Source organism: Anomaloglossus baeobatrachus, chromosome 1 (assembly GCF_048569485.1).
Source record: "Anomaloglossus baeobatrachus isolate aAnoBae1 chromosome 1, aAnoBae1.hap1, whole genome shotgun sequence".
NCBI classification, from domain to species: domain Eukaryota; kingdom Metazoa; phylum Chordata; class Amphibia; order Anura; family Aromobatidae; genus Anomaloglossus; species Anomaloglossus baeobatrachus.
Genome location: NC_134353.1, coordinates 946,777,572 through 946,799,874, shown reverse-complemented (window position 1 = coordinate 946,799,874; position 22,303 = coordinate 946,777,572). Strand labels below are relative to the sequence as shown.

At 54.8% G+C, this 22,303-nt stretch overlaps 1 protein-coding gene across 9 annotated transcripts in view; it reads left to right on the top strand.

Annotated features, from left to right (window-relative positions):
• DDX4 (DEAD-box helicase 4) overlaps positions 1-22,303 on the top strand; it is a 388,261-nt gene that overhangs the window by 325,263 nt on the left and 40,695 nt on the right. The gene's annotated exons all lie outside the window — the stretch shown is intronic.

The window sequence follows — 22,303 nt, the reverse complement described above, 5'->3', positions numbered from 1 at the left end:
ACAGAAAGTGGCGTTTCTTGTTGCGATCACATCGCTTCGGCGAGTGTCTGAGCTGGCAGCTCTGTCATCCAAGGCTCCCTTCCTGGTGTTCCACCAGGACAAGGTAGTGCTGCGCCCTATTCCGGAGTTTCTCCCTAAAGTCGTATCCTCTTTTCATCTTAATCAGGATATATCCTTGCCTTCGTTTTGTCCTCATCCGGTTCACCGGTATGAAAAGGACTTACGTTTGCTAGATCTGGTGAGAGCACTCAGAATCTACATTTCCCGCACGGCGCCCATGCGCCGTGCCGATGCACTTTTTGTCCTTGTCGCTGGTCCGCGCAAGGGGTTGCAGGCTTCTAAAGCCACCCTGGCTCGATGGATCAAAGAACCAATTCTAGAGGCCTACCGTTCTGCGGGGCTTCCGGTTCCTTCAGGGCTAAAAGCCCACTCAACCAGAGCCGTGGGTGCGTCCTGGGCATTACGTCACCAGGCTTCGGCTCAACAGGTGTGCCAGGCAGCTACCTGGTCCAGTCTGCACACTTTCACCAAGCATTATCAGGTGCATACCTATGCTTCGGCGGATGCCAGCTTAGGTAGAAGAGTCCTGCAGGCGGCAGTGACACCCCCGTAGGGGAGGGATGTTTTGCAGCTCTAACATGAGGTATTTCTTTACCCACCCAGGGACAGCTTTTGGACGTCCCAATCGTCTGGGTCTCCCAATAGAGCGCTGAAGAAGAAGGGAATTTTGTTACTTACCGTAAATTCCTTTTCTTCTAGCTCTTATTGGGAGACCCAGCACCCGCCCTGTTGTCCTTCGGGATGTTTTTTTGTTGTTTGCGGGTACACATGTTGTTCATGTTGAACGGTTTTTCAGTTCTCCGATGTTATTCGGAGTTAATTTGTTTAAACCAGTTATTGGCTTCCTCCTTCTTGCTTTGGCACTAAAACTGGAGAACCCGTGATACCACGGGGGGGGTATAGCCAGAGGGGGAGGGGCCTTGCACTTTTAATGTAGTGCTTTGTGTGGCCTCCAGAGGGCAGTAGCTATACCCCAATCGTCTGGGTCTCCCAATAAGAGCTAGAAGAAAAGGAATTTACGGTAAGTAACAAAATTCCCTTCTTTCTGAAAATGAGAAATGGTCAAAATAACAAAAACAATTTGCTTTCTTTATCGTTCCTTTGGGAGACCCAGACCATGGGTGTTTAGCTTCTGCCTCCGGAGGACACACAAAGTACTACACTTAAGTGTAGCTCCTCCCTCTGAGCTTATACACCCCCTGGTAACCAGTTTATTGCTTTGTGTTCAGGAGGTAATACATCCACACATGCATTCTCATCTGATTGTTTGACTTTTGGAAAGAGTTTGAAGAAAAGCGGGTCCATGTCTGGACTCCCGGCATGTCCCTTCTCACCCCACTGTGTCGGCGGTGTTGTTAAGGTTGATTTACAAGGCTGCAGCCTTACATGCCGCGCTCCTTCACCATCCCTTCTGGGCTCTGGCTTGAAGTGGGAGCCAGCACGGTCTCCATGCCTGGCAGGAGTCCGGTCTCCATCCACAGCCCCTTGAGGATTCTGTTGGACCGGAGCACTCATCCCCAGGGACATGGCCCTGCGTCTCAGCAGCTAAGTACCTGAGACGTTTATGTTGGGGGTCCCGGTTCTTTATTGTAAGGGGAGAGTGTCACAAACCACCGGGGGGGTCACTCAGAAATCCCCCGCGCTGGCTACCAGTACGTCACAATCGGGGGGTAACAAGTGGGGGGTCACCCCTCCTTTATACCTCCCGACCGACAGACAGAGCACGTGATGCGCTCTCTAGCGCCCCTCTTATAGTCAGGCCAATTATGGAATTGCCCGACGATAAGCAAGGAGGCCGCTATACTACTTATGCCGATTATTGAAGGGTCCCCGGTGAGAGTAAGGTATATATTCCCCCGACCTCCGCGGGCGGAATATATAAAATCTCCCCGAATCTCACTGGCCTCCCCACAATAATCCTTGGCACAATTCGCTGCCACCAACCGATTTACGGTAACTATTAGCCGAACACACAGACGTGGGATTCAAGATCGAGATAACAGAACAGCCCAAGATTAATTATATAATTTAATCAGCCTAAAGCACACTAGAACTACAATATATACAATAGGGAATCTACAGAATATACATATGTCAGAGTACAGTTACAATCAAAGCATGGGTTACAAACAGGCATACACAGTTCCAGCAGTTACCTTGTTGCGTCTGGCCACAGGGGGGCGCTGTAGACCAGGTTTCCAGGAACTCCCTCACAGGTCTTTCCCAACCAGGCCCCCGAGCAGAAGAACACTGGAAAATGGCCGAAGTAGGGTTATCAACCTGGGCAGATCCAGGTCCCCTCCTACCTTAGTGACCTCACAGGGAAGCACTGCCACTCCCCCTGCATGGATCAGAATTATCCAGCAAAGGGGATATTGGCCATAACTTTGCCTGGGAGCGTCGTAGGCGGACGCCAATGCTCTCATTGTGACAGTTATGAATTTAGCTACAGAACGAGGGGACTCATGACCTGTCTGCCAGTTCCCCATTGGCTGATATCACGCCTGGGGCATTTCCCAATGTCCTGCTCCCATAAAAAGGGGGTGCCGGCATCGTCCACATGCGGAGACACCATTTTTATGGTTGCCATATTTATCGGAAATATGGCTTGCGAGATATGAACCATTTTTTACTGGAGTCGTTCTGTCTGCTAGTTCCATAGCCTTGCTAATGAGATACAACTCTTGTTACAGGGTGACGGCAGGGAGTCATCCTGTGTCCTTTGTCCTAAAGCCACCTAATTTCCATATCACAGGACATGGCCATGGAGTTTGTTGCTAAACCAGTTGTGTGAAGGAAAGGGGGGGTGACACCAGGAGAGGGCTTCCTGACATACTTGAATATCATGATTTATCGTCATATCTCCGGATTTACCTCACACCTCCCCCCTTTTGAGGGCGCTAGGGGGCAGCACACTCCGGTGTTCCCCCGTGCGCCCGTCCGCGACCTCTCCTTGTCGGGACAGCCCGTCTGCGTTACCGTGGTCACGGCCCCTTTTGTGGCGAATGGTGAAGTTGTATTGCTGGAGCGCAAGGCTCCATCGCAACAATCGCCCATTCGTCCCAGAGACGGTGTGCAACCAGCTGAGGGGATTGTGGTCCGTCTCCACGATGAAGTGGCGCCCGTATAGATAGGGTTGCAGACGCTGCAGGGCCCACACTATGGCCAGGCACTCCTTCTCCATCGTGGAATAGGCAACTTCCCTTGGTAACAGCTTCCTGCTCAGGTACAAGACTGGGTGCTCTTGGCTCGCAGAGTCCACCTGGCTGAGCACCGCACCGAGGCCGAAGTCACTGGCGTCGGTCTGTACTACAAACGGCCGCGTGAAGTCGGCTGCCTGTAGCACGGGCGGGCTGGACAGGGCGTCCTTTAGGGCCCGGAAGGCTGTCTCGCAGTCCATTGTCCAATCGACTGCAGAGGGCAGCTTCTTCTTGGTGAGGTCCGTCAAGGGCTTTGCCAGGCTACTATAGCATGGAACAAACCTCCTATAGTACCCAGCGGTCCCCAAGAAGGACATCACCTGCTTCTTGGTCCTGGGGGTGGGCCAGGATGCGATGGCTTCCACTTTCTCGGGCTCGGGCTTCAGTGTTCTCCCACCTACCCGGTGACCGAGGTACTGGACCTCGCTCATGGCCAGCTGACACTTTCCCGGCTTGATGGTCAAACCTGCCCGGTGGATCCGCCTGAGCACCTGTGCTAGATGCTCTAGGTGATCTTCCCAGGTGGGACTGAAGACGGCAATGTCATCCAGGTACGCGGCCGCGTACCCTTCAAGTCCCTTGAGCAGGGTGTTGACCATCCGCTGGAAAGTGGCAGGGGCATTCCTCATCCCGAATGGCATCACCGTGGACTCGTATAGTCCAAATGGGGTAATAAAGGCAGAGCGTTCCCTGGCCTTGCGAGTCAGGGGGATCTGCCAATATCCCCGGCTCAGATCCATGATGGTCAGGTACTGAGCCCCGGCCAACTGATCGAGCAGGTCATCGATGCGTGGCATTGGGTACGCATCGGCGACCGTGACCGCATTGAGCCCCCTGTAGTCCACGCAGAACCGAGTGGTTCTGTCCTTCTTAGGGACGAGGACTACAGGCGAGGCCCAAGCGCTGTTGGATGCCTGGATCACCCCCAGCTTCAGCATCTCGTCAATCTCCTGGCGCATGTGTTGCTGCACCTCCAGGGAGACCCGATATGCTGAACGCCGGATCGGGGGATGATCCCCAGTGTCCACGTGATGGACAGCCAAGTCAGTCCTTCCGGGCTGGTTGGTAAACAACCCCCGGAAGGGGTGTAGGGTGGCCCACAGCTGGGACCGTTGGTCCTCCAAGAGCTGGTGGCCAACCTCCACATCCTCAATGGATCCGCCTGCCCTAACCTGGGCTAGCATATCCAAGAGGGTTTCCGCTTCTCCCTCCTCGGGCAGGTTGCACACGGGGAGCGCACATGCCTCCCGCTCATGATGTGCCTTCATCATGTTCACATGGAAGGGCTTCCGCCTTCCACGGGCAGGGTCCAGGGTGACCAGGTACGTTACAGGGTTGAGCTGCTGGTACACGAGGTATGGGCCTTCCCAGGCTGCCTGAAGCTTGTCCTGTGGTACGGGGACCAGTACCCACACCTTTTGACCCACTTGGTAGGTCCTCTCACAAGCGTTCTGGTCGTACCAACGCTTCTGATCGGCCTGGGCTTGAGCCATATTGTCGTGTACCAGTTGCGTCAAGGCCTGCATTTTGTCCCGGAAGCGCATGACATACTCGATAACCGACACTCCAGGGGTGGCCAAATCCCCTTCCCAAGCCTCTTTCACCAGAGCCAGGGGGCCCCGCACACGTCGCCCGTACAGGAGCTCAAACGGTGAGAATCCTGTTGAGGCCTGTGGAACCTCCCGGTAAGCAAATAACAGGTGTGGGAGATACCGCTCCCAGTCACGCCCATGGGAGTCGACCAACATCTTAAGCATCTGCTTTAAGGTGCCATTGAACCGCTCGCACAGGCCATTAGTCTGTGGATGGTACGGGCTGGCCACCAGATGTCGCACCTGGACTTGCTTACAGAGGGCCTCCATCAGCTGGGACATGAATTGGGTCCCCCGGTCAGTGAGCATTTCCTGGGAAAAACCCACTCAGGAGAAAATCTCCAGCAATGCGGTGGCCACCTTGTCAGCCCGAATGGACGACAAGGCCACTGCTTCTGGGTACCGGGTGGCATAGTCCACTACCGTCAGTATGAAGCGTTTCCCGGAGCTGCTGGGGATGGCCAGCGGGCCGACCAGATCCACAGCCACCCTCCTGAAAGGCTCATCGATGATGGGCAGAGATACTAGTGGGGCTTTGGGGCGTGGCCCCGCCTTCCCCACTCTCTGACAGGTTTCACACGAACGGCAGTAGGCAGCCACATCGGCCCCCATTTTCGGCCAGTAGAAATGCTGGTTTAACCTGGCCTTGGTCTTAGCGATCCCTAGGTGTCCGGCCATCGGAATCTCATGTGCGATCCGCAACAACTCCGTCCGGAACGGATAGGGTACCACCAACTGTCGGTCCCTGGGCCACGCCTCCGGTGAACCCTGCTGGACCGTGGCCCGGTACAGCCGTCCTTGGTCCCAGACCACTCGCTCCGGGTCCGAGTCCGAGGGAGGCTGTGCCGCCTGCTCCTTAAGAGCTTTCAGGCTGTCGTCAGCTTCTAACGCTGCCTGAAACCCCTGACTAGATGTGGCCAGAATCGACGAGACTGTCACATCTTCAGTCAGTACCCCGGGACCTGTGTCCTGGCCTCCACCTGACTCGGCTGCCACTTGGTCAGAAGGGGAAGAGCTATCGGACCTCCGGGAGGCCCCTTGGCTTCCAGCACTCCCACTGCGGGTGACAGCGGCCACAGCCGCTGCGACCGTGGGTCGTGCCTGCTCCTCCTCCGTTCCTGACCAAGTCGCCGGTTCAGGCAGACCTACCTGGCTTCCTGACACCCCGGTTGTGGGGGAACCATGCACCGAGATCTTACCTGGGAGCACTTCCGCTCCTGGACCGGCCCCAATCTCACCTGCCTGTTCCCCTCCTGCAGCAACAGAACCCCGCTGTGAAATCTCTGGGGACCCCACATTTGCTGTGGTAGCCCCCACCCCACACACTGGTCCTCCCCCTGCAGCACCCTGCTCTCTGCTTATCATTGCAGAGGGCAGCAGATCCCAGCTCACAGGCTGATTACTTGTAGAGGCATTGTCACACCTTTCTCTGACCCCCTCCCCTGTCACAGCTGCAGCTGTGTGTGTGTCTATGGTGTCTATGCAAGCAGAAATATCAGAGTTCACTCCCTCCTCCCTTACATCATTCATAGATAACACATTAACATTGTCCGGAGTCATGTCAGTGCGGGCTGAAGGTTCAGCCCTTGGTTGGGGCCCAAACTGGGAGGTTATCTGCCCCAAATCTGTCCCAAGTAGCACGTTTGCAGGGATCCGATCAGTTACCCCCACCTCCCTCACCCCTCGCCCTGCGCCCCAGTCCACATAAATGTCAGCAACAGGCAGCGCCGGGTCAATGCCTCCAATCCCGGAGACAGCGAGGGTTTTTCCAGGGATCAAGTCTTGGGGGGACACCATCTCAGGCCGCACCAGAGTCACCTCCGAGGCGCTGTCTCGCAGTCCTATGGTCACAGACCGGCCGACGGTGACAGGTTGGAAGCTGTCCAGGGACCTACCACCACCCCCACCCACACAATACACCTTGGGCGGCCCTTGGGACGGGGACGGAGCCGGGGCCTTGGGACGCTGAGGGCACATGGCCTTGAAGTGTCCAGGTAGGTTGCACTGGTGGCACCGTCTTGGTTCTGCCACGGGCCTGGAGAGGGGAGTTGAGGGGGACACCCCCTGCAGTCTAGGGGCAGGTGGGGCAGTCGCAGAATTCATCTTACCCCCTCTCCAGGTGCTGCTGGTGGCCGCTCTCCTGGCTTCAGGAGCCCGATTGTTGGTGTAGTCATCGGCCAGGGCAGCTGTAGCCGTGGACCCCTTTGGCTTCTGGTCTCGGATGAACTGGCGGAGATCCTCAGGGCAGTTCCACAAGAGTTGCTCCGTGATGACCAAGTCCAGGATCTCCGGTCCGGTGGAAAGCTGCAGGCCTTGGGTCCAGTGGTCGGCAGCTCGGGCAAGTGCCCGCCTGTGGTCAGCCCAGGAGTCCTTTGGTCCCTTCTGTAGGCTCCGGAACTTCTTGCGGTAGGACTCTGGAGTGAGGTTGTACTGTTGGATCAGGGCCCGCTTGATGGTGTCGTAGCCCTGATCTGCCTCAGCAGGCAAGTCCCCAAGGACATCCAGGGCCTTACCCCTTAAACGGGGGGTCAGGTATTTGGCCCACTGGTCCTTGTCCAGATGGTGCTGCAAGCAAGTCCGTTCAAAAGCAGTCAAGAAAGAGTCCAAGTCTCCATCCTTCTCCAGCACTGGGAAGTCCTCAACACGGACCTTTGGAAGTTTGGTGTCTCGAAGGTCACATGTGGCTGATGAGGGCCGGAGCTGAGCTAGCTGCAGCTGGTAGTCACGGTCTGCCTGTCGCTCTCGCTCTTCACGCGCTGCCTGCCGCTCTCGCTCCGCAGCCTCACGCTCTGCGTGCCGCTCTGCCCTGCGCTCTGCCAGGAGTTCCTTGTAGCCCTTCTGGTCTCCAGCCTGGAGAAGGGCCATAGCCATTTGAAGAAGGCTATCCGAGCCTCCCAGGCTCGGTGGAATGGCACGTGGTGATCTGCGGCACGCTGCGGAGCCTGGTGATTCACTGTCCCTTTCAGAGCGGAGGGCTGGCATCTGGCTCGTTGAGGAACCTTGGGTGAGCTCCTCCTCATCTTGTCCAGCAGTGCCAGGTTGCGCAATGTCCTCGGCAGAACGGTTTTCTGGCGTCGAGCTCCTGGAGGACCCGTGGGCAACCTCCTCATTGCTGTCCACAGCACCGTCCTCCCTCTCTTCGGCTCCTGCCTTAGCATTGGCCAGTTGCATAGCTCTGCTCCTGGTGCCATCAGCCATTCTTGCAGACTTTTGGTCACTGACACAGAACTGACACCTGATGCCTCCACACACCTTACAGTATCTGCACTCTGACACTCTAGTGTTGAGCTAGTCTGAAGACCCCAGCAGCCACAGCTGCTGCAGGCAGTCTTTAGTGTCTGGGAGTATGGGTCTCACACTCACACACACTATTATCTCGATCCCACCGCTATGCCACCAATATGTCACAAACCACCGGGGGGGTCACTCAGAAATCCCCCGCGCTGGCTACCAGTACGTCACAATCGGGGGGTAACAAGTGGGGGGTCACCCCTCCTTTATACCTCCCGACCGACAGACAGAGCACGTGATGCGCTCTCTAGCGCCCCTCTTATAGTCAGGCCAATTATGGAATTGCCCGACGATAAGCAAGGAGGCCGCTATACTACTTATGCCGATTATTGAAGGGTCCCCGGTGAGAGTAAGGTATATATTCCCCCGACCTCCGCGGGCGGAATATATAAAATCTCCCCGAATCTCACTGGCCTCCCCACAATAATCCTTGGCACAATTCGCTGCCACCAACCGATTTACGGTAACTATTAGCCGAACACACAGACGTGGGATTCAAGATCGAGATAACAGAACAGCCCAAGATTAATTATATAATTTAATCAGCCTAAAGCACACTAGAACTACAATATATACAATAGGGAATCTACAGAATATACATATGTCAGAGTACAGTTACAATCAAAGCATGGGTTACAAACAGGCATACACAGTTCCAGCAGTTACCTTGTTGCGTCTGGCCACAGGGGGGCGCTGTAGACCAGGTTTCCAGGAACTCCCTCACAGGTCTTTCCCAACCAGGCCCCCGAGCAGAAGAACACTGGAAAATGGCCGAAGTAGGGTTATCAACCTGGGCAGATCCAGGTCCCCTCCTACCTTAGTGACCTCACAGGGAAGCACTGCCACTCCCCCTGCATGGATCAGAATTATCCAGCAAAGGGGATATTGGCCATAACTTTGCCTGGGAGCGTCGTAGGCGGACGCCAATGCTCTCATTGTGACAGTTATGAATTTAGCTACAGAACGAGGGGACTCATGACCTGTCTGCCAGTTCCCCATTGGCTGATATCACGCCTGGGGCATTTCCCAATGTCCTGCTCCCATAAAAAGGGGGTGCCGGCATCGTCCACATGCGGAGACACCATTTTTATGGTTGCCATATTTATCGGAAATATGGCTTGCGAGATATGAACCATTTTTTACTGGAGTCGTTCTGTCTGCTAGTTCCATAGCCTTGCTAATGAGATACAACTCTTGTTACAGGGTGACGGCAGGGAGTCATCCTGTGTCCTTTGTCCTAAAGCCACCTAATTTCCATATCACAGGACATGGCCATGGAGTTTGTTGCTAAACCAGTTGTGTGAAGGAAAGGGGGGGTGACACCAGGAGAGGGCTTCCTGACATACTTGAATATCATGATTTATCGTCATATCTCCAGATTTACCTCACAGAGAGTATGCTGTATGTGATTGTTTTTAACTTTTCCGGCGGGTTCTCCAGCTTTTGCCCGAGAACCGCGCCGATGGTGCCTGCTTGTTGGCCTCGCCGCTTAAATTTAGGCCCCAGCTTCGCCGGAGGCCTAGTTTCGTTTTCCTGCCCTCGCATGTCACTCAGGCAGAGGGACAGGTTCGGCTCCTCCCGGCGGCCGTTCTACACAGGGGAGGGACACTCCCCACTGCTGGGGCGTCCCTCCTTCCCGGCAGGTCTCTATAGCCCTCCAGTTCCCGCTCTTTTATAGGAACGCCCCTAGTCCCGCCCCCCCTCTTCCCTCCGGCGGCCATTTCTCAGGCAGAGTTCACTCTGCTCTGGGACATCCTGCATTCTGCATCTCTGCTGAGGTGCTGCGCTCTGGGGGACCGGGCTTCGGGATCAGGAGGGCACACAACACCGCGCTCAGCGGTCTGGTAAGCCACAGCCGGTCTCCGGTTGTGGACCTCTGTATATTCTCCCTGGGGTTCATTCTCTGCAAAGCCCCCACTCCAGCAGCATGTCTCACACAAGGAGCAAGGCTCCAAAGCTTTATTCTGCATGCACTGCATGCAAGCTCCTGCTGCCTGAGCCGAGCATTTATCCACACTGTGATGGTTGCTCTAACTTGGCGGTGCCACAGCCTGGAGTCTCACCCCCAGTGGTCTCTCAGGCTGCTGCTGCACCTGTGATTGAACCCCCGGCCTGGGTAGAGTCCTTTTCTAGGTCCATATCCCAATCATTTGCTGAGTCCATGGGACTTTTGTCCAGGACTTTGCTGAATATGCATCAGCCCCCCTCACAGGGTGCCTCTAATACTCTTGACAGAGGACTCCTATCCTCTGACCTCCATCCATCAGAGCTCACGGAGGATTCATCATCTGATCCCAGACCCCGTCCTTCTAAGAGAAGGCGCAGGGTTTCCTCCCTTTCCCCATCCCACAGCTCTGTCTCAAGAGCTGACTCTCAAGATGAGGAGGATGCCCTCACTGGGGCTCGGAGGCTATGTATCCCATCGATTTCTCTGAGGGTGACTCAGATCTTAGTGATTTGATTGCTTCTATTAATTCTGTGCTGGATCTCAATCCGCCAGTGTCAGAGGAGCAACCCTCTCTGGCAGAAAAGCATCAGTTTACCTCGCCTAAGAGAGTGAAGAGTGTGTTCTTTAACCACTCCAGTTTTCAGACCGCTGTGACCAAACCCAGGGCCTGCCCTGACAAACGCTTTCCAAAGCGTGGTTCTGATGACCGGTTTCCATTTCCACCTGAGGTGGTCAAGGAGTGGTCTCACTCCCCAAAGGTAGACCCTCCGGTGTCTAGGCTCTCAGCCCGGACCGTTGTGTGCACCTCACTTAAGGATTCCACTGACCGTCAGATTGACCTTCTGGCCAAATCTGTGTATGAAGCTGCGGGGGCCGCGTTTTCCCCGACTTTTGCAGCAGTGTGGGCTCTCAAAGCCATCTCTGTTTCTCTAGAGGAGATGCATTCCCTCACCAAGGAATCTATGCCTGAGATGGTTACCTTAACTGCTCAGGCTTCAGCCTTTTTTCTTATGCCATATCTGCCATGCTAGAGGCTGCTCACCGCACTGCGGTGGCTTCAGCTAATTCTCTTGTTATCCGCAGGATTTTGTGGCTTCGAGAGTGGAAGGCAGATGCTTCTTCCAAGAAGTTTCTTGCTGGGCTCCCTTTTGCTGGTTCACGGCTGTTTGGTGAACAGCTGGAAGAAATTATTAAAGAGGCTACTGGCGGGAAGAGTACTTCCATGCCACAAACCAAGACCAGGAAACCCGCCCAGGGTAGGAATCAATCGAGGTTTCGTTCCTTTCGTTCCTCCAACTGGTCATCCTCTAAGCCTTCCGCCTCGTCCGCTAACTCAGCCAAGGATCAGAAATCCAACTGGTGTCCAAAAGCGCGTCCGCAGAAGACCGCAGGAGGTTCTGCCACTAACGCAGCTTCCTCATGACTCTCGGCCCGATCCAGCAACGTCCTTAGTCGGTGGCAGGCTCTCCCACTTTGGTGACGCTTGGTTAAAGCAAGTCTCCGATCAGTGGGTGAGAGACATCATATCTCACGGCTACAGGATAGAATTCTCTTCCAGCCCTCCAAACTGATTTTTTCTCTCAACTCCCCCCTGCTCCAAGGCCGCCGCCTTCTCGCAGGCCGTGGCGTCCTTGCAGGCAAACGGAGTGATTGTACCAGTTCCCGATCAGGAACGGTTGAGAGGTTTTTACTCAAATCTATTCCTAGTTCCAAAAAAGGACGGTACCTTCCGGCCCATCCTGGATCTCAAGCTTCTCAACAAGCATGTCCGGGTGCGGCATTTTCGCATGGAGTCTCTGCGATCAGTCATTGCCTCTATGACCCAAGGGGAGTTCCTGGCGTCCATCGACATCAGAGATGCCTATCTACATGTGCCAATCGCAGTGTCACATCAGCGTTGGTTACGTTTTGCGATATAGGATCATTTCCAATTCGTGGCTCTCCCCTTCGGGTTAGCCACGGCCCCTCGGGTATTCACCAAGGTCATGGCGGCAGTGATTGCGGTCCTGCACCTCCAGGGGTTAGCAGTGCTTCCTTATCTGGACGACCTTCTGGTCAAGGGTCCATCCAGCGCAGACTGTCAGCGGAGTGTTTCGCTCACTCTCGCCACCCTAGCCCAATTCGGGTGGATTGTCAATCTTCCCAAATCCACTCTGACTCCGACCCAGAGTCTCACGTACCTAGGGATGCAGTTCGAGACTTTGCCGGCACTTGTGAAGTTGCCCTTAATCAAACAGCAGTCTCTCCGGCTAGCGGTGCGCTCTCCTGAGGCCCCGCCGTCATTCCCTCAGGCGCCTGATGCAGGTGCTGGGTCAAATGGTGGCCTCCATGGAGGCGGTTCCCTTTGCCCAGTTCCATCTGCGTCCTCTGCAGCTGGACATTCTCCGCTGTTGAGACAAGCGGCCTTCCTCCTTACAGAGGTTAGTGGCTCTGTCGCCACGGACCAGGAGCTCTCTTCAGTGGTGGCTTCGACCCCTCTCCCTGTTCCAAGGGCGCTCCTTCCTGGCTCCGTCCTGGGTGATTCTCACCACGGATGCCAGCCTATCCGGCTGGGGAGCGGTACATCTCCACCACAGAGCTCAGGGCACTTGGACTCCATCCGAGTCAGCCCTTTCAATCAATGTGCTGGAAACCAGAGCTGTGCTTCTAGCTCTCCTAGCCTTTTACCACCTGTTGGCGGGCAGGCACATTCGAGTCCAGTCAGACAACGCGACAGCGGTTGCCTACATCAATCACCAAGGCGGGACACGCAGCCGCCTGGCAATGTTGGAGGTCCAACGCATTCTTCAATGGGCGGAGGACTCCAAGTCCACCATATCCGCAGTCCACATCCCTGGCGTAGAAAACTGGGAGGCAGATTATCTCAGCCGTCAATCCGTGGACGGTGGCGAGTGGTCCCTGCACCCGGCAGTGTTTGTCAATCTGCCGCAAGTGGGGCACTCCGGACTTGGACCTAATGGCATCCCGTCACAACAACAAGGTCCCGGTTTACGTGGCTCGCTCCCACGATCCTCGGGCCTTCGCCGCGGACGCTCTGGTTCAAGACTGGTCCCAGTTTCGTCTGTCCTACGTGTTTCCCCCTCTAGCTCTCTTGCCCAGAGTCCTGCGCAAGATCAGAATGGAGGGCCGTCGAGTCATCCTCATTGCACCGGACTGGCCCAGGCGAGCTTGGTATCCGGACCTGCTCCAACTGTCCTTGGAGATGCCGTGGCATCTTCCGGACCGTCCAGACCTGCTCTCGCAAGGTCCGTTTTTCCGCCCGAATTCTGCGGCACTCAAATTGACGGCGTGGCTCTTGCGTCCTGGATTTTGACGGCTTCTGGTATTCCTCCTGAAGTCATCTCCACTATGACTCTGGCCCGTAAGTCTTCCTCCGTCAAGATCTATCACAGGACTTGGAAAACTTTCCTGTCCTGGTGTCGCTCTTCCGGCCATTCTCCTTGGCCATTCTTGTTGCCGACCCTTCTGTCTTTTTTACAGTCCGGTCTGCAGCTAGGACTGTCCCTCAACTCTCTCGAGGGACAAGTCTCAGCTCTAGCAGTGTTGTTCCAGCGGCGTCTCGCCCGGCTGGCTCAGATCCGCACCTTCATGCAAGGTGCGTCTCACATCATTCCGCCTTATCGGCGGCCCTTGGATCCCTGAGACCTTAACTTGGTCCTCACGGTATTGCAGAAACCCCCCTTTGAGCCTCTTAGGGAGGTTTCTTTGTATCGTCTTTCTCAAAAGGTGGCCTTTCTAGTTGCCATAACTTCTCTCAGGAGAGTCTCTGATTTGGCTGCGCTCTCCTCGGAGTCACCTTTTTTTGGTTTTCACCAAGACAAGGTAGTTCTCCGTCCGACCCCGGACTTTCTTCCTAAGGTGGTCTCTCCCTTCCACCTTAACCAGGATATTTCCTTGCCTTCCTTTTGTCCGGCCCCTGTTCATCGCTTTGAGAAAGCGCTGCATACTCTAGATCTGGTGAGTGCTCTCCGGATTTGTGTCTCGCACCGCTGCGCTTAGGCGGTGCACCTCTCTTTTTGTGCTAACCACAGGGCGGCGCAAGGGTCTCTCTGCTTCTAAGCCGACCTTGGCCCGTTGGATTAGATCGACCATTTCGGACGCCTACCAGAGTACTCAAGTGCCTCCCCCGCCGGGGATCAAAGCACACTCGACCAGAGCTGTCGGTGCCTCTTGGGCTTTTAGGCACCAGGCTACGGCTCAACAAGTCTGTCAGGCTGCCACTTGGACTAGCCTGCATACCTTTTCGAAGCACTACCAAGTGCATGCTCATGCTTCGGCAGATGCGAGCTTGGGCAGACGCATCCTTCAGGCGGCTGTCGCCCACTTGTGAAGTTAGGTTCCACCTACTTCTTAGTTTTTTTCTGTTTATTCCCACCCAGGGACAGCTTTGGAACGTCCCATGGTCTGGGTCTCCCAAAGGAACGATAAAGAAAGAGAATTTTGTTACTTACCGTAAATTCTTTTTCTTATAGTTCCGTTTTGGGAGACCCAGCTCCCTCCCTGTTGCCTGTTGGCAATTTTCTTGTTCCGTGTGTTATCACTGGCAGTTGTCGTGGACAGAGTCTCCGGTTGTTCCGGTTCTTACTCGGTTCTACGTGTGGGTGGCTATTCTCCTTCAGCTTTTGCACTAAACTGGCTAGGACTGGCTACCAGTGGGTGTATAAGCTCAGAGGGAGGAGCTACACTTTTAAGTGTAGTACTTTGTGTCCTCCGGAGGCAGAAGCTAAACACCCATGGTCTGGGTCTCCCAATACGGAACTATAAGAAAAAGAATTTACGGTAAGTAACAAAATTCTCTTTTTTAGACACCTGAAATAATGCAAAGAAAACAAGTTCATAATCATTTATAAACAACAATACCAATAATGTTTTATCTCAGGAAGAGTCAGAAATCAATATTTCTTCGGCGCTCTATTGGGAGACCCAGACGATTGGGTGTATAGCACTGCCTCCGGAGGCCACACAAAGCAATTACACTAAAAAGTGTAAGGCCCCTCCCCTTCTGGCTATACACCCCCAGTGGGATCACTGGCTCACCAGTTTTCTGCTTTGTGCGAAGGAGGTCAGACATCCACGCATAGCTCCACTGTTTAGTCAGCAGTAGCTGCTGACTATGTCGGATGGAAGAAAAGAGGGCCCATATGGGGCCCCCAGCATGCTCCCTTCTTTCCCCACTTGTGGTTTGTAAGGTTGAGGTACCCATTGCGGGTACAGAGGCTGGAGCCCACATGCTGTTTTCCTTCCCCATCCCCCTGGGGGGCTCTGAGGAAGTGGGATCTTACCGGCCACCAAGCCCTGAGGCCGGGCTCCATCCACAGACCCATAGAACCTGCTGGATGTGGAGCGGGAGTGCCGTTCAGGGACAAGGCCCTGCAACTTTCAGGTACTCTGTGTCCCCGTATGGCAGGCCACGCACACTCCAGGCTTGCTGGGTGTGCTAGTGCGCCGGGGACTGTAGCGCTGTGCGCTGGGCTTATAGTCCCCGCAGATTACTGGGGGACTTTATGTGTGTGGATCGCCGCGCCGACCGCCCCTCGAGCGGCGGCGCAGCTGCGACTTGTAGTGCGCCGGGGACGCGCCGACCGCGCTTTTACGGCGGTGGCGCTTCTAACTTTAGTCCCCGGTTTTTCTGCGGCCTAGCTCCGCTTCGTTAACGCCCCCCACCCTGTCAATCAGGGTAGGGGAGAGACGTTGTTCAATCAGCAGCGCCGAGGGCTAGAGCACGATTTACATGCTCCAGCCCTCTCACTGAGCACAGTAGGACACAGGCTTCGCGCTTTTTCTCTGTGCACGCCCTAGGCCCGCCCCCAGGCTTGCAGCTCCCCAGGACGCCGGCAGCCATTATACACATGCAGTCTGGCTGGAGGACGGACGCAGGCTCTGAGGGACCCAGGCTAAGGGTTTTCTGGCGACCACACACCCGCGCTAAGCGGGCGGTAAGCAGCACATACGTGCGGCCCCAATAGTGCCACAGTGTTCTATTTGTGTATGCACTGTAAGGTCGCTTCTTGGCTGTACACCCTATATTGCTTTGAGGAGACAACAGCATGTCATCCGCAAAACGCAAGGGTGCCAAGGCACGAGCTGTTTACACTGCTTGTACAGCATGTGGGGCTAATCTACCAGCAGGCTCCAACGACTCTCATTGTGTGCAATGTTCAGTCCCAGTGGCACTTCGTCAGCCAGAGCCTATTGTGGTGGTAGCCCAGGCAGAGACGCCTGTGAACCCTACCCCGGTGACGGGGACAGAATTTGCAGTCTTTGCTGACAAGATGTATGTGACTATGACAAAAATCCTGGAGACCTTGCAGTCCAGGCCAGTTGCTCAGACCATGGACTCCGCTGTGTCTATGTTCCCCGGCCCCCCTCAGCTGGAATTAATCCGTAATTCAAGGGGGTCCCAGGCATCACAGGCTGAGGGCTCTGACTCGGATGACAGTCCCAGTCAGCCTAAGCGAGCTCGCTGGGAGAGACCCTCCACGTCATCACGCGGATCAGGGTCTCAGCGAGAGGGGTCTCTATATGATGGCTCAGAGGTGGGTGATCAGGAGTCTTGTCCTGACGCCGCACTCAATTTGGATACGCCAGATGGTGACGCCATGGTAAATGACCTTATTGCGGCCATCAATAGGCTGTTGGATATTTCTCCCCCAGCCCCTTCTGCAGAGGAGGCAGCTGCACAGCAGGAGAAATTCCATTTCCTGTATCCCAAGCGTAAATTGAGTACTTTTCTGGACCACTCTGATTTCAGAGAATCCATCCAGAAACACAATACTTATCCGGACAAGCGTTTTTCTAAACGCCTTAAGGATACACGTTATCCTTTTCCCCCTGACGTGGTCAAACGCTGGACCCAGTGTCCAAAGGTGGACCCTCCAATATCCAGGCTTGCAGCTAGATCCATAGTTGCAGTTGAGGATGGGGCTTCACTTAAAGATGCCAATGACAGACAGATGGACCTTTGGTTGAAATCTGTCTATGAAGCTATCGGCGCGTCGTTTGCTCCAGCATTCGCGGCCGTGTGGGCGCTCCAAGCTATTTCAGCTGGTCTGGCACAGGTGGACTCTCTCATACGTCCAGCAGTGCCGCAAGTGGCGTCCCTAACTACGCAAATGTCTGCGTTTGCGACCTACGCTATTAATGCGGTACTGGACTCTACGAGCCGTACCTCAATGGCATCCGCCAACTCTGTAGTTTTGCGCAGAGCCTTGTGGTTAAAGGAATGGAAAGCAGATTCTGCTTCTAAAAAATGTTTAACCAGCTTGCCATTATCTGGAGACAGACTGTTTGGTGAGCAATTGGCGGAAATCATTAAACAGTCCAAAGGTAAGGACTCCTCCTTACCCCAGCCCAGATCAAGCAAACCTCCACAGAGGAAGTGGCAGTCAAAGTTTCGGTCCTTTCGAGGCTCGGGCAAGCCCCAATTCTCCTCGTCCAAAGGGACTCAGAAAGAGCAAAGGAGCTCTGATTCCTGGCGGGCTCACTCACGCCCCAAGAAAGCAACCGGAGGTACCGCTTCCAAGGCGGCTGCCTCATGACTTTCGGCCGCCTCCCTCCGCATCCTCGATCGGTGGCAGGCTCTCCCGCTTTTGCGACATTTGGCTGCCACAGGTCAAAGACCGGTGGGTAACAGACATTTTGTCTCACGGGTACAGGATAGAGTTCAGTTCTCGTCCTCCGCCTCGGTTCTTCAGAACTTCCCCACATCCCGACCGAGCAGATGCCCTTCTGCAGGCGGTGAATTCTCTAAGAGCAGAAGGAGTGGTGGTCCCTGTTCCTCTTCAGGAACGAGGTCAAGGTTTTTACTCCAATCTCTTTGTGGTGCCAAAAAAGGACGGCTCATTCCGTCCTGTTCTGGACCTAAAACTGCTCAACAAGCATGTGAACGCCAGGCGGTTCCGGATGGAATCCCTCCGCTCAGTCATTGCCTCAATGTCTCAAGGAGATTTCCTAGCATCAATAGACATCAAGGATGCTTATCTCCACGTGCCGATTGCTACAGAGCACCAGCGCTTTCTCCGCTTCGTGATAGGAGACGACCATCTTCAGTTCGTAGCTCTGCCATTTGGTCTGGCGACAGCCCCACGGGTGTTCACCAAGATCATGGCGGCAGTGGTAGCAGTCTTGCACTCTCAGGGACACTCTGTGATCCCTTACTTGGACGATCTACTGGTCAAGGCACCCTCTCAAGAGGCATGCCAACTCAGCTTGACTGTTGCACTGGAGACTCTCCAGACGTTCGGGTGGATCATCAACTTCTCAAAGTCAAATCTGTCACCGACCCAATCACTAACGTATCTTGGCATGGAGTTTCATACTCTCTCAGCGATAGTGAAGCTTCCGCTGGACAAGCAGCGGTCTCTACAGACTGGGGTGCAGGCTCTCCTTCAAAGTCAGTCGCACTCCTTAAGACGCCTCATGCACTTCCTCGGGAAGATGGTGGCGGCAATGGAGGCGGTTCCGTTTGCGCAGTTTCATCTGCGCCCACTTCAATGGGACATTCTCCGCCAATGGGACGGGAAGTCAACATCCCTGGACAGGAAAGTCTCCCTTTCCCAGACGGCCAAGGACTCTCTGCAGTGGTGGCTTCTTCCCACCTCATTATCACAGGGAAGATCCTTCCTACCACCGTCTTGGGCGGTGGTCACGACAGACGCGAGTCTGTCAGGGTGGGGAGCAGTTTTTCTCCACCACAGGGCTCAGGGTACGTGGACTCAGCAGGAGTCCACCCTTCAGATCAATGTTCTGGAAATCAGAGCAGTGTATCTTGCCCTACTAGCCTTCCAGCAGTGGCTGGAAGGGAGGCAGATCCGAATTCAGTCGGACAACTCCACAGCGGTGGCATACATCAACCACCAAGGGGGGACACGCAGTCGGCAAGCCTTCCAGGAAGTCCGGCGGATTCTGATGTGGGTGGAAGCCACGGCCTCCACCATATCCGCAGTTCACATCCCCGGCGTAGAAAACTGGGAAGCAGACTTCCTCAGTCGCCAGGGCATGGACGCAGGGGAATGGTCCCTTCACCCAGACGTGTTTCAGGAAATCTGTCGCCGATGGGGAAGGCCGGACGTCGACCTCATGGCGTCCCGGCACAACAACAAGGTCCCAACCTTCATGGCACGGTCTCGCGATCAAAGAGCGCTGGCGGCAGACGCCCTAGTGCAAGATTGGTCGCAGTTCCGGCTCCCTTATGTGTTTCCACCTCTGGCACTCTTGCCCAGAGTGCTACGCAAGATCAGATCCGATTGCAGCCGCGTCATACTCGTCGCCCCAGACTGGCCGAGGAGGGCGTGGTATCCGGATCTGTGGCAGCTCACGGTCGGCCGACCGTGGGCACTACCAGACCGACCAGACTTACTGTCCCAAGGGCCGTTTTTCCATCGGAATTCTGCGGCCCTGAACCTGACTGTGTGGCCATTGAGTCCTGGATCCTAGCGTCTTCAGGATTATCCCAAGGGGTCGTTGCCACCATGAGACAGGCTAGGAAGCCCACGTCCGCTAAGATCTACCACAGAACGTGGAGGATATTCTTATCCTGGTGCTCTGCTCAGGGAGTGTCTCCCTGGCCATTTGCATTGCCTACCTTTCTTTCTTTCCTGCAATCTGGGTTAGAAAAAGGTTTGTCGCTCGGCTCCCTTAAAGGTCAGGTCTCGGCGCTATCCGTCTTTTTTCAGAGGCGTTTGGCACGCCTTCCTAAGGTGCGCACGTTCCTACAGGGGGTTTGCCATATCGTACCCCCGTACAAGCGGCCGTTAGATCCATGGGATCTGAACAGGGTACTAGTTGCCCTCCAGAAGCCGCCCTTCGAGCCTCTGAGGGAGGTTTCACTTTCTAGACTATCACAGAAAGTGGCTTTTCTGGTAGCGATCACATCTCTTCGGAGAGTGTCTGAGCTGGCAGCGCTATCATCCAAGGCTCCCTTCCTGGTCTTCCACCAGGACAAGGTAGTGCTGCGCCCCATTCAGGAGTTTCTCCCGAAGGTGGTATCCTCTTTTCATCTTAATCAGGATATCTCTTTGCCTTCGTTTTGTCCTCATGCAGTTCATCGGTATGAGAAGGATTTACATTTGTTAGATCTGGTGAGAGCACTCAGAATCTACATTTCCCGCACGGCGCCCCTGCGCCGCTCGGATGCACTCTTTATACTTGTCGCTGGTCAGCGCAAAGGGTCGCAGACTTCCAAAGCCACCCTGGATCGATGGATCAAAGAACCAATTCTTGAAGCCTACCGTTCTGCTGGGCTTCCGGTTCCATCAGGGCTGAAGGCCCATTCTACTAGAGCCGTGGGTGCGTCCTGGGCATTGCGACACCAGGCTACGGCTCAACAGGTGTGCCAGGCAGCTACCTGGTCGAGTCTGCACACCTTCACCAAACATTATCAGGTGCATACCTATGCTTCGGCGGACGCCAGCCTAGGTAGAAGAGTCCTGCAGGCGGCAGTTGCCTCCCCGTAGGGGAGGGCTGTCTTTGCAGCTCTAACATGAGGTATTCTTTACCCACCCAGGGACAGCTTTTGGACGTCCCAATCGTCTGGGTCTCCCAATGGAGCGCCGAAGAAGAAGGGAATTTTGTTACTTACCGTAAATTCCTTTTCTTCTAGCTCCTATTGGGAGACCCAGCACCCGCCCTGTTGTCCTTCGGGATTTTTGGTTGTTTTTCGGGTACACATGTTGTTCATGTTGAACGGTTTTCAGTTCTCCGATGTTACTTCGGAGTGAATTTGTTTAAACCAGTTCTTGGCTTTCCTCCTTCTTGCTTTTGCACTAAAACTGGTGAGCCAGTGATCCCACTGGGGGTGTATAGCCAGAAGGGGAGGGGCCTTACACTTTTTAGTGTAATGCTTTGTGTGGCCTCCGGAGGCAGTGCTATACACCCAATCGTCTGGGTCTCCCAATAGGAGCTAGAAGAAAAGGAATTTACGGTAAGTAACAAAATTCCCTTCTTTTCCTGCATGTGATACTGTTCCACCAGCAGGTTCCACTGACCCCCATTGTGTGCAAGCTCCCCTGTAGCACTTGGTCAGCCGGGGTCTCTACTAGAGGTGGCCAAAGGAACCACCTGTGAACCCTGTCCAGGGACAGGGACGGAGTTGCAGCTTCGGCTGATAGATTGTCATGGGATAGAGACTTTGCAGTCCAGAAAGGCCATGGGCAATCTTGATTAATGCTCCCTGGCCACCCTCATTTGGAACGTAATCAGTGCTCCGGGGGGGTCCCAGGCATTCCAGGGTGAAGGCTCTGACACGGACGGCAGTCCCAGACAGCCTAAGCTAGCTCGCTGGGTGCGGCACTCGGCTTCATCACTGGTCAAGGTCCCAGCAAGGACTCTCTGTATGATGAGGCAGACGTAGCTGATCAGGGCTTTGGTCCTGACACCGCTCTCAATCCGGATATACCGGATGGTGACGCCATAGTGAATGATCTTATAGCGTCCATCAATGGAATGTTGGATATTTCTCCCTCAGCTCCCCCATTGGAGGAGTCAGCTTCACAGCAGGAGAAATCCTTTTTCAGTACTCATGCGTATATTGCGTATTTTTCTGGCCACGCTGACTTCAGAGAAGCAGTTCAGAAACACCACGCTTACCAGATAAGCGTTTTCTCCAAACGTTTTAAGGATACACGTTATCCCTTTCCCCTGACGTGGTAAAGCGCTAGACCCGGGGTCCAAAGGTGGATCCCCCAATCTCCAGGCTTGCGGCTAGATCCATAGTTGCAGTGGAGATGGGACTTCACTTAAAGATGCCATTGACAGACAGATAAACCTCTGGTTGAAATCTGTCTGTGAAGCTATCAGCGTGTCGGTTGCTCCAGCATTCGCAGCCGTATGGGCACTCTAAGCTATTTCAGCTGGGCTTGCGCAGCTGGTCTTGAGCACATGTACATCTGTGCCGCAGGTGGTGTCCTTAACCTCGCAATGTCTGCATTGCGACTTACCCTAGTAATGCTGTCCTGGACGGACAGTCGAGGTTGGTCCTTCCCAGGCTCGGGCAGGTCCCAATTGTCCTCGTCCAAAAGGGCTCAAAAGGCTCAGAGGGGCTCAGATTCCGGCCGGGCTCAATCACGCCCAAGGAAGGCAGCAGGAGGAACCGCTACCAAGGCGGTCTCCTCATGACTTTCAGCTCTCTCTCTCCGCATCCGCGGTTGGTGGCAGAATCTCCCGCTTGGCGACATTTAGCTGCCACAGGTCACAGACCGGTGGGTGAGAGACAT